Source organism: Elephantulus edwardii, unplaced genomic scaffold, assembly GCF_000299155.1.
Source record: "Elephantulus edwardii isolate Elephantulus edwardi_28Jun2011 unplaced genomic scaffold, EleEdw1.0 scaffold00012, whole genome shotgun sequence".
NCBI classification, from domain to species: Eukaryota; Metazoa; Chordata; class Mammalia; order Macroscelidea; family Macroscelididae; genus Elephantulus; species Elephantulus edwardii.
The window spans coordinates 16364838-16375477 of record NW_006399762.1 but is presented as its reverse complement, the minus strand read 5'-3'; positions in this window follow the sequence as shown (position 1 = coordinate 16375477).

Sequence of the window (10640 nt, the reverse complement as noted above, 5' to 3'; positions counted from 1 at the left end):
AGGGTATATTCCCAGTAGTGGAATTGCTGGGTCAAATGGTATCTCTATTTGCAACTTTTTGAGAAAGCGCCACATCGCTTTCCACAGTGGTTGCACCATTTTACACTCCCACCAACAGTGAATAAAGGTTCCAGTCTCTCCACAACCTCACCAGCATTTGTTGCAGAATGACGTCTTTTTGTGCATTTGACTGTGTGGATCACTTGTGACTAACATTGAGAAGAATGAGAATCCCAGAACACCTGATTGTGGTAATGTGAAACCTATACCTAAACCATGAAGCTTTTGTCCAAACAAAGCAAACAGTTCATGGTTCAAAATCAAGAAAATACTGTGTCAAGGATGTATCCTTTCTCCATATATTTTCAGTTTATATGTGGAATTGATCTTTTGGGAGGCTGGAACAAATCATTTGGGTGGCTAGATTTTATGAATAAGAATGTAGCAACAGGGTTTGGAGGAAGATTCATCAACCTGTATTATGCAGATGGCACTTCCTTGCTTGCTGAGATGGAGGAGGGTTTGAAGAGTTTGCTACAGATGGTCAAAGACTGAAACCTTCAAAATGCATTGCATCTCAACACCAAGAAAACAAAGATCCTCAACACTGGGAAAATAATATCATGATGATGGAGAATGAATTGAGTTGTTAATAATTTAACCTTGCTTGGATCCACAATCAATACTCTTGACACCACCAGCCAAGAAATAAAAAAATGAGTTGCATTGAGAAAATCTGCTGTCAAGGACCTCTCCAGAATGCTAAAGAGCAATAATGTCAGTGGAAAGATTAAGATGTGCCTGATCCAGACCATGGTCTTCTTGATTGTTTGCTATGCATCTGATATTTGGACAATACATAAAGGTAACAGGAAGAATGGACACCTTCCAGTTATAATTCTGGAGAAGGGTATTGAACCATGGACTGCCAAGAGAACAAATAGGTCTGTCTTGGAGAAGGTGAAACCAGTTTGCTCCTTGGATGCAAGGATTTTGAAGTTCTGTTTCATATATGTTGAACATGAGCACAATTAAGTGTTCTAAGACCCCTATCCTTCTCAATGTTAGCCATAATTTGTTATGGTCAACACAATCAAAAGTCTTTGTTTAATCAATAAAACACAAAAAGACATTCTATAAATTACGTAGCATCATACAAATCACTCCCCCAAATATAACAAACTGACAGATACATGTTGTACTTCTAGCAGCAAATCATAAAAACAGTCAGGAATACAAATTTCATAGAGCAGGAAAGCCCTTTCCAGTCTTAATAGGCTCCTGGGGCTTTAAGGTTGAGACCTGCAGGTGGAATAAGCAAGGAAAGGGAACGGTGGTTGTCTGGCTCCTGGGACATTTCAGTTGAAGCTTGTGACTCTCCCAGTACAACAAACTGATAGGTAGGTGTTGTACCTCTAACAGTGAACCAAAACCACAATCAGGAATATCAATACCACGGTGCAGGGCATGTAGTGGGGTGGGGACCTCAGCTCCAGGCTCTTGCTGCCTTACTCTGGCTAAAGTCCAATGGCTGACACACATCAGTTTAAAGACTAAATGAGGTTTAATTAGGTCATGATCTTTTCAATAAGTAGTTACGTATCTGAGAGCTGTTCAATGAATAAGGATGACAGTAAAACCAATGTCTTTGAGTTGTGGTATTGGAGAAGAGTAACGAATATTCTGTAGACTGGAAAAGAACAAAGAGCTTCATCTCATATACTTTGGGCATGTTAGGTGCTGTTGAGGGATACATGACTCAAAGCAATGCTGTGGACAATGGATTTGAACCCTGTCCTCTCCTATTCCATCCTCACAACCTCTGACATACAATGTAGCCCATTGCTACAATCACTGTGTATTTTCATTTGGTTGAAGGTCTTTCTCTCCTGTGCCATCCCTCTTCCATTTCAAGCATGATGCCTTTCTCTAAGGAAAACCCTTTCCTATCAATATGCCCAAATATGTGAGATGAAGCATTGTCATACGTTCTTCCAAGGCTGGCTGAACCTTCTCCAAGATGCATCTGTTTATTCATTTGATAGTTCATAGAATATTCAGTACTCTTCTTCAACACCATAGTTCAAAGGCACCAATTCTTCAGTAATCCTTATTCTTTATCAAGCTCTTAGCTGTCAGCAAGTGACTGAAAAAGCCATGACCTGAGTCCTTAGTCTGGCATCATTACTCCTCAATAAATTGGATAAAGCTCCTTGGAGGCAAGGATGATGAAGCTTCAATTTATAATCTTTGGACATGTTGTTAGAAGATTCTATTCCTCGGAAAGGTACATCGATCTTGAGAAGATCAGCGAAGGGGAGGAAAATCCTTAACTAGATGGACTGACACTGTGACTGCAGCAGTGGATTCAAGTATGATATAGATGATGAGGACGGTACAGGACAAAAACAAGGTTTAGATCTTGTTTGTAGGGTCACTATGAGACACAGTTGACTTGACTCACCTAACACTAACAACCACCAAGCACAGAGTTTAACATAGAGGCAGCTGGTAAAGCAGTTAAGTGAGTTGCAATCTTATCTCTAATATCAGAAAGCAGAGAGGGGAAAGGTGAGTTAGAGAAGGAAGATAATAACAATCTAATTGGCACCAGAACTTCCCCTTTTCCTACTCACTACTTTTTCGCCGTTCATCTTGCACAATTTGAGAATTCTTAGTGTTCACTTCCCACACTAATATCTATTTTCACATTAAATCTCATTGTTTGCTTCAGAAATCATGATCACACTGGTTTTCTTACTATTTCTAATTACTTCTCTGGTATTGCTCTGTTAAATGGTTCAGAGCATCCATAGTATTGTGTTGAAGAGCCATTAGTACTCATCAGTATGGCAGGAAAAGTGGGCTGATTCCACTTCATAATGACCATCCATCAGTTTTCCAAAGTTAGAAATCTTTTCAGGAGGTGACTGCTCATCTTTCTCACTTGGAGTAGCTAGTGGATGCAAACTTATCACTTTCTGTTAATAGCACAACTCAGACCACAGTATGCAGCTAGAGCTGCTTCCCTTAAGGCTGACTGACTTCTGGAGAGTAGGTAAATGGATTACCAGGTGAACTCTGGTAAATGGTATCTCAGATTAGCAAATTATGTAATGAATACATTTACAGGTATTAGGAACTTACTGATATTAATCACCGTATGAATAAAATGCGGATTATATTAGGTGTTTATATACTTTCGTTTACTGTGTCAGGAAGTCAGTTTCTTCTGTTTACAAAGTACTAGCTAGAGAAAAAGATGTCAGATCTTAGTATAAATTATTTCCCTGAGGAAGCATGTTCATACCATAACAGAAGTAGACCATAGAAAATATTTCCAACATTGTACCGAGAAAATAGCCAAGCTATTAGCAACTGCACTCAGAGACTATAATAAAAAGATGAAATGTAACAAAGCTGTAGCAATTATCAGATCAGCTTACCTATACATTTTACAAATTCTTTTCACATATATTATTATAGTAAAATGCAAAGATGTAGTGGTTACAGGAAATTTCCAAGTCAGTTGGAAAATCTCAGAGGACTTTGGAGCATTGAGAGCCTTACCGCATTAGAAGCAGCTGTGTAAATGAGCCATTCCATAGTTACAAGGCAAAACCAATTAGCTTTGGTTCAGTTTTTAAGTGACTCTAAGGGAAATTTCTGAGTGGACTTTATTGACTATGAATTACTATTCTTATTTAACCAGAGCACATGACTTTTGTAACATACAATGTGTAAGGGATATAATTAACCATATTAGACTACAAAATTACTTCTTGGAAAATAAACACCCTTGTTTAACATAGAGATAAAATCTGCAATTTTCTTCAATTAAGAAAATATTCAGCTTTAATGAAATAATGGAATATATAAAATTATGCAAAAATATTTTATTGCCCAGTAAATAAATAAAACATTTAATCTTTTAAAATAATTTCAACTAATAAGCTTTTGATTTCTAGTTAATTGACATATAATTAATGTAGTAGTTGGAGACAAAAGTTTTGAGTCTCGGTCTCACATACTTTTGGCATGTTGCCAGGAGGGACAAAACCTTGGGGAAGGACATCGTGTTTGGAAGGGTGGAGGAACGACACAGGAGAGGAAGACGCTCTATGAGGCGGATTGACACAGTAACTGGGTAATGAAGGTAAGTATGTCAGAGACAGTGAGACTGGCTCAGGATAGAGCAGGGTTCAGAGCTACTGTCTATAGACTGACTTTGAGTCACAGTCAACTCGACAACACATAACAATAACAGCATATACTGAAAATCAGAACTAAATAAGCTTTGAATGTTATATAATATTTTAATGCACCATTTTAACTAGAGAACTAAAGCCAAATCTATACTTAATGTGAAAACTAATTCACACAAAGCAAAAGTTGTGAAAATATTGTTGAACTTATGTATTTCTATGCATTTATGTTCTTATAGTTGTTCTGTGCTGTCCAGTTAAAACTGGCCGAGAACTAACTGACCCCTCCAGCAGATCTTCACAGGCAATTCATCATTAGGGAGGAGATTGTCCATATTTCTCTCTCAGAAGAGCTGGTGAGTTCAAACCGTATGCCTTTGGTATCACAGTGCAGCTTCTTACCATTAGGCCACTAGCGCTCCCTCTCATAGTATTACATATTTATATGACTGTAACAATGGAAACAGGAGTGGCATCCATTTACGAACTGTCTTGCCTCCGGAAACTGAACACGGAGAAGCGACCAAAGTTATACAAATGTTCAGGTCTTTCGCTTTTATGGTTGCTATGAGTCGTCTATGACTAAGGCATTTAATAACACAACAACAACATGACTATAAAAATAATATTCTATGTCATGTTATGAATAAAGCTACAAAAGTATTATTTGCACTTATGTACATTACAACTTAGTATCATATAACAATATTATATATTCTTGATACATGCATCTTTAAAATTTAAGCTCCTTAGCAAGGGGAAAAAAAACCACACCTCCCTCCCCCCCTTTTGGGGAATAACTTAGAAAAAGAAAAACAAAAACAAAAACAAAAAAACCACCAAAAAGCAAATTGAACCAGCATCCAAGAAATCAAAAGACAAATTGCATTGGGAAAGGCTGCTGTCAGGGTCATCTACAGAATACTGAAGAACAATGATGTCATTCTGGAGACTCAAGTGCAGCTGACCCAGGTCATGGTCTTCACAACTACTTGCTATGCATCAGAAAGCTTGATAATGACAAAAGATGATAGGAGAATTGATGACTTTGAGCTGTGAATATACCATGGACTGCTAGAAGAACAAACAGGCTTGTCCTGAAGAGGGTGAAACTAGTCTGCACCATGGAGGCAAGGATTCTAAAGCTCCATCTGACATACTTTGGGCATATTACAAGGAGGGACTAGTCCTTGGAAAATGGCATTATGCTTCGGAAGGTGGAGGGACAGCTCAGGAGAGGAAGACCCTGGATGAGATGGGTTGACTCAGTGACCGGGGTAATGGGAGTGGGTGTATCAGAGACAGTAAGGTCAGCTCAGGATGAAGCAAGGTTCAGAGCTGTTGAACATATGGTTGGTATGAGTCTCAGGTGACTTGATGGCACATAACAACAACAATAATAAATTAATAATTTAAAATATTGAACATGGACCACCAAGAGAACAGACAGATCTGTCTTGGAGAGAGGATGAAACCAAGTTTTTCCTTGGAGGCAAGGATTTTGAAGCTCCATCTCACATACTTTGTGCACAAGGCCAGGGGAGACAGGTCCTTGGAAAAGGACATCAGACTGGGAAGGGTAAAGGGATAGCTCAGAAAAGGAAGTCCCCAGATGAGATGGATTGACACAGTAACTGGCGTAAACAGGGTAAGCGTGTCAGAGTCAGTGAGACTGGTTCAGGATAAGACAGGGTTCATAGCTATTGTAAAAAGGGTCACTATGAGTCAAAAATAACAACAACAACAACAAAATAATAATTTAAGTTAATAAATTATTTTCATTTTATTAAATTCTCCCTGAGAACTCACTCTTTGACAAGTCAGAACTGACTTATAGCTGACTTTCTTGCAGGTTTTTGAGATGCTGAAAATCACATGGAAGTTTTTCACTCCTCATGAACTGCTGGTGGGGTTTGACCTACTCGAGAGGCTTGGCCTTTGGGTAGCAGCACTACTTACTTTTTATGGACTACATCACCAGAAGTAGCAGTATGAAGTACTCACTGTTAACGTAATAATAAAACCGACTGATTTATATTAGACAAGCATTTGAAGTGATGATATAGATGGTGGTTTTAGACACTATTGGGTCAGTACTGATGCATAGAGACACTACCTGATTATGTGACATCCTCATGACCTTTGCTACATTTGAGCTTATTGTTATAGTCACCGTGTGAATCCATCTTGCTGGGGGCTGATTCCTTTTCTTGTTCTTTTCCACTAACTCTCTGCTTTGCCAAGTCTGATGTCTTCTTCCAGGGACTGGTCTTTCCTGAAAATAAGTCTAAAGTATCACATTTTTTTAAAATAGAATGGCATATGTATCAGTCAGTATATAATTAGGTAAATGCTAATAAGTGTTTGAAATAGAAAAAATTTAATATAAGAATTTTATGTGCAGGTAATGAAAAAGTTGAAGCAATTTGGAATTTAAAAAATGTAGGAAGCCACCATCTGTAGGCTACAAGGACAAAGCATGCAAGTGGCTTTACCCAACTCCAGAAAACCTAGTCACCTATTGTCAGAAGCAAATGGGATACATCTGTGAGTAGGGACTAGAAGAAAGACTAGACTAAAGCACTGAAATTCATTACCCTAAAGTAAGGGTCAACTCATATTGACCCTTCATCAATATCTGAGGCTATAAATCTTAACTAGAGAAAGTTGCCAATCTTTTCTGTAGAGTCCCTGGTGGATTCGAACTGCAAGAGATCTGCAGCCTTTGAATTAGTAGTGCAACTTGCTATTGCCTCAGGTTCCTGGTGGAGAGAGCAGAGAGGATGCGATTTCCTGGGATTATTTGAAGCTACCTAAGACTCACTCTCTTTATAGCATTTTCCAATATTCCATCATTGCTTCCCTGTAGCAGAACTCACCTAGCTGCCCAAAAAACCCCACCAAAATCAACCAAACCAACCCTCCCCACTCCCCCAAAATGTAAAAAAAAAATACCTTCAACAAAACAAAATAACAAAACACCATGGAAAGTGCAGTTGGCAATAATCAACACCTTCATCCCCTCACCAAGGTTGATGTGATATAGGATCATCTAAGGAAAACAGGCCGAAAATGGATCTTAGGGCACACAGGTCAATTGAAATTTAACATCAGTTTTAAGTAAGTCTCAGATATTTTCAGTCAAATGCAAGTATTACATGGGTCCCTCATGTATTTACTCCTGCTTAGAACTTGAATATTCAAGATGGGGTAATAAAATTTCTAAGCAATCTTGTTTTCTTTCCTACAGCTTTCATAAACACATAACAAACTTAAAATCACTTCCATTGAGTGAATTTTGCCTCATAGCAACCCTCTCTCTGGCTTCTGAGACTCAATTTTTCCCAGAATACAGTCTCCATCTTTCTCTCCATGAGGAGCTGGTGGATTTGAATCACTGAGGACATATGGTCTTTTGGTTAGCAGTGAAACTAGTTACAGTCCTCACTTGTAGAGAACTCATAAACACATCAAAAGTCTTCATTCTGATGCACCTGATTCAGATCTTGGTCTTTTCCAGCACTTGCTATTCATTTGAGAGCTGAACAATGAATAAGGTTGACAGAAAAAGAATCTATGAGCTTTGGTGTTGGAGAAAAGCACTGTATAAAGAAAAGTCAAATATAAAAGACTGCAAAAAAAAAAGACAAACACATATATGTCTTGGAGAAAGTGTAGGCAGAGTACTCCTTGGAGGCAAAGATGAGGAAGCTTCATCTCACATACTCTGAGCATGTTGGCAGGAGAGGCTATGCTTTGGATAAGGACATAATGGTTGGAAAGGTGAAAGGTAAAATCTTGCAACTGCAGAGGGAGATATATGATCCACATGAACTAAAATCAGCATCTCAGTTGAAGAACTATGGTTAAGAAAAAAAAATTAGAAAAAGAGAACAATCAGAAGTTTAAATTAGAATTAGAAGAGGCTGGGTCACTAGGGATATCACTGCTGATGTGAAATGGATCTTTAGCTGAAAGCAAAGAAGACTAGAAAGATGTCTACTTGTGCTTTATTGACTATGCAAAGGTATTTGACTGTGTTGTTGTGTGCTTTCCAATAAGAACCAACTCTTAGGTGACCTGCCAACAGATATTCAAAGATAGTGCGGTGTGTGGAAGGAGATTATCAACCCTTATCCCACAGAAGTGGATGTAAATCTTTTTAAAATTATGGATAACATTAAGAATATTGGAAATTCCAGAACATTTATTTGCACTCACACAAAACCAATACCTTGACCAAGAGGCTCTTGTGTGAACAGAGCAAGGAAACCCTATGTGGTTTAAAATTAAGATATATATGCATTGGGGTTGTATCCTTCCTCCTTTCTCCATTCCTTTAGTAGAAGGGAAAGATATGTAAAATTTCAAAGACTGAGAAAGATCATAGAATGAAAACAATTGTATTAATTACTTTATTAGATAGCAGATCAGACCCTAAAATACCACCACTACAGAAATTTGCTGGAGTCATGCAGCTCCTTTTTAATTTGACTGGCATACTTAGCAGAAAAGGAGTCATGCAGGACCACACCTTAGACATCATAAAAAAGTTATTTTTAGATCTGAAACCAGTTCTGTCCTGTGCTATCCTCACAACTTCTGGCATACTCAAGCCCATTGCTTCTGTCACTGTGTCAATCCACGTGGTTGAGATTCTTCCTCTCCTTTGCTTTCCCTCCACTTTCCAAGAATGAAACCCCTCCCCAGGGAATGGTATATCCTGGCAACATGTCCAAAGTATGTGAGATGAAGCTTTTTGACCTTTGCCTCTAAAGAGCACTCTGGAGACACCTTCTCCAAGATAATTTGCTTGTCCTTTTGGCAGTCCATAGGATCTTCAGCATTCATCTCCAACACCACAGTTCAAAGATATAAATTCTTCTGTCATCTGTATTCACTGTCCAGATCTCAGATGCATAATGGAGAAAAAAATTGAAACTGTCAATAGTTTCATCTTATTTAAATCCACAATCAATACACTTGATAACAGCAGTCAAGAGGCCAAGAAATGTACTGGGAAGGACTGTAGTCAGAGACCTCTCCAAATTAATGAAGAGCAATAACTCCAGTTTGAGAACTAAGGTGTGCCCAATTTAGGCCATAGTTTTGTTTGATGATTTTTTGTTTGTTTGTTTTTGTTTGTTTGTTTGTTTTTTTCACGAGCAATGACTTACTCATTGCAAATACATTTTTTAAGAGACATAAACTCAGATTATATACATGGATTTCACCTGGTGGTATGGAATCGGATCAATTACATCTGTGGAAAGAACCGCTGGAGAAGCTCAATATCAGCTGTGAAAACTAGGCCAGGAGCTGATTGTGGAACAGACCACCAACTACTCATGTGCAAGTTCAAGCTGAAGTTGAGGAAAATTAAACCAAATCCATGGCAACCAAAATATGACTTTGAGTCTATCCCACCTGAATTTCAGAACCATCTCAGGAACAGGTTGAAGGCCTTGAACACTAATGACCAAAGACCAGATGAGTTGTGTGAGGATATCAAGGGTATCATCCAGGAAGAGTGCAAACGGTCATTGCAAAGACAGAAGAGGAAGAGAAGACCAAAATGGATGTCAGAAGATACTCTGAATATTGCACTAGAATGCAGAGAAGCCAAAGCAGAAGGAAGAATTCAAGATACTATAGAAGATTTCAAAAGGCAGCAGGGGACGACAAAGTAAAATATTACGATGAAATGTGCAAGGAGTTGTAGTGAGAAAATCAAAAGGGCCGAACTCACTCAGCATTTCTTAAGCTCAAGGAACTGAAGAACAAATTCAAACCTCGAGGTGCTATAATCAAGAATGCTTTAGGAAGAATTTAAATGATCCAGGAAGTATTAAAAGAAAATGTAAAGAATATACTGAGTCACTGTATTGAAAGGAATTGACAGAGCTCTGGTGGCCTAGTGTCAAGAAGCTGCACTGCAATCCCAGAGGTACATGGTTCGAGTCCACCAGATGTTCTGCTACAGAAGGAGGGGCAATCTCTTCCTGTACCAGTCAGATCCAATTTGACGGTACACACACCAAAAAGTAATAAAGTTAAATTTAAGAAAAAAAGAAAAATAAAAGAAAGGAATTGGCAGACACAGAAGAATTTCGTGAAACAACATATTAGAAAGAACCTATGGTGATGACGGAAGTACTTCAGGCTGCTTTGAAGGAAATAGCAAAAAAGCAAGACCCCAGGAATAGATGGTACATTAATTGACATATTTCAACTAACAGATGCTGCCCTGGACATGCTCACCAAGTTGTGCCAAGAAATCTGGAGAACAACCACTTGGCCAGCTGACTGGAAGAGGTCTGTATTTGTCACATCCCAAAGATAGGTGACCCAACAGAGTGTGGAAACTATAGAACAATATCGTTGATGTTACATGCAAGCAAGATTCTACTGGAGATTATAAAAAAACAACTGGAG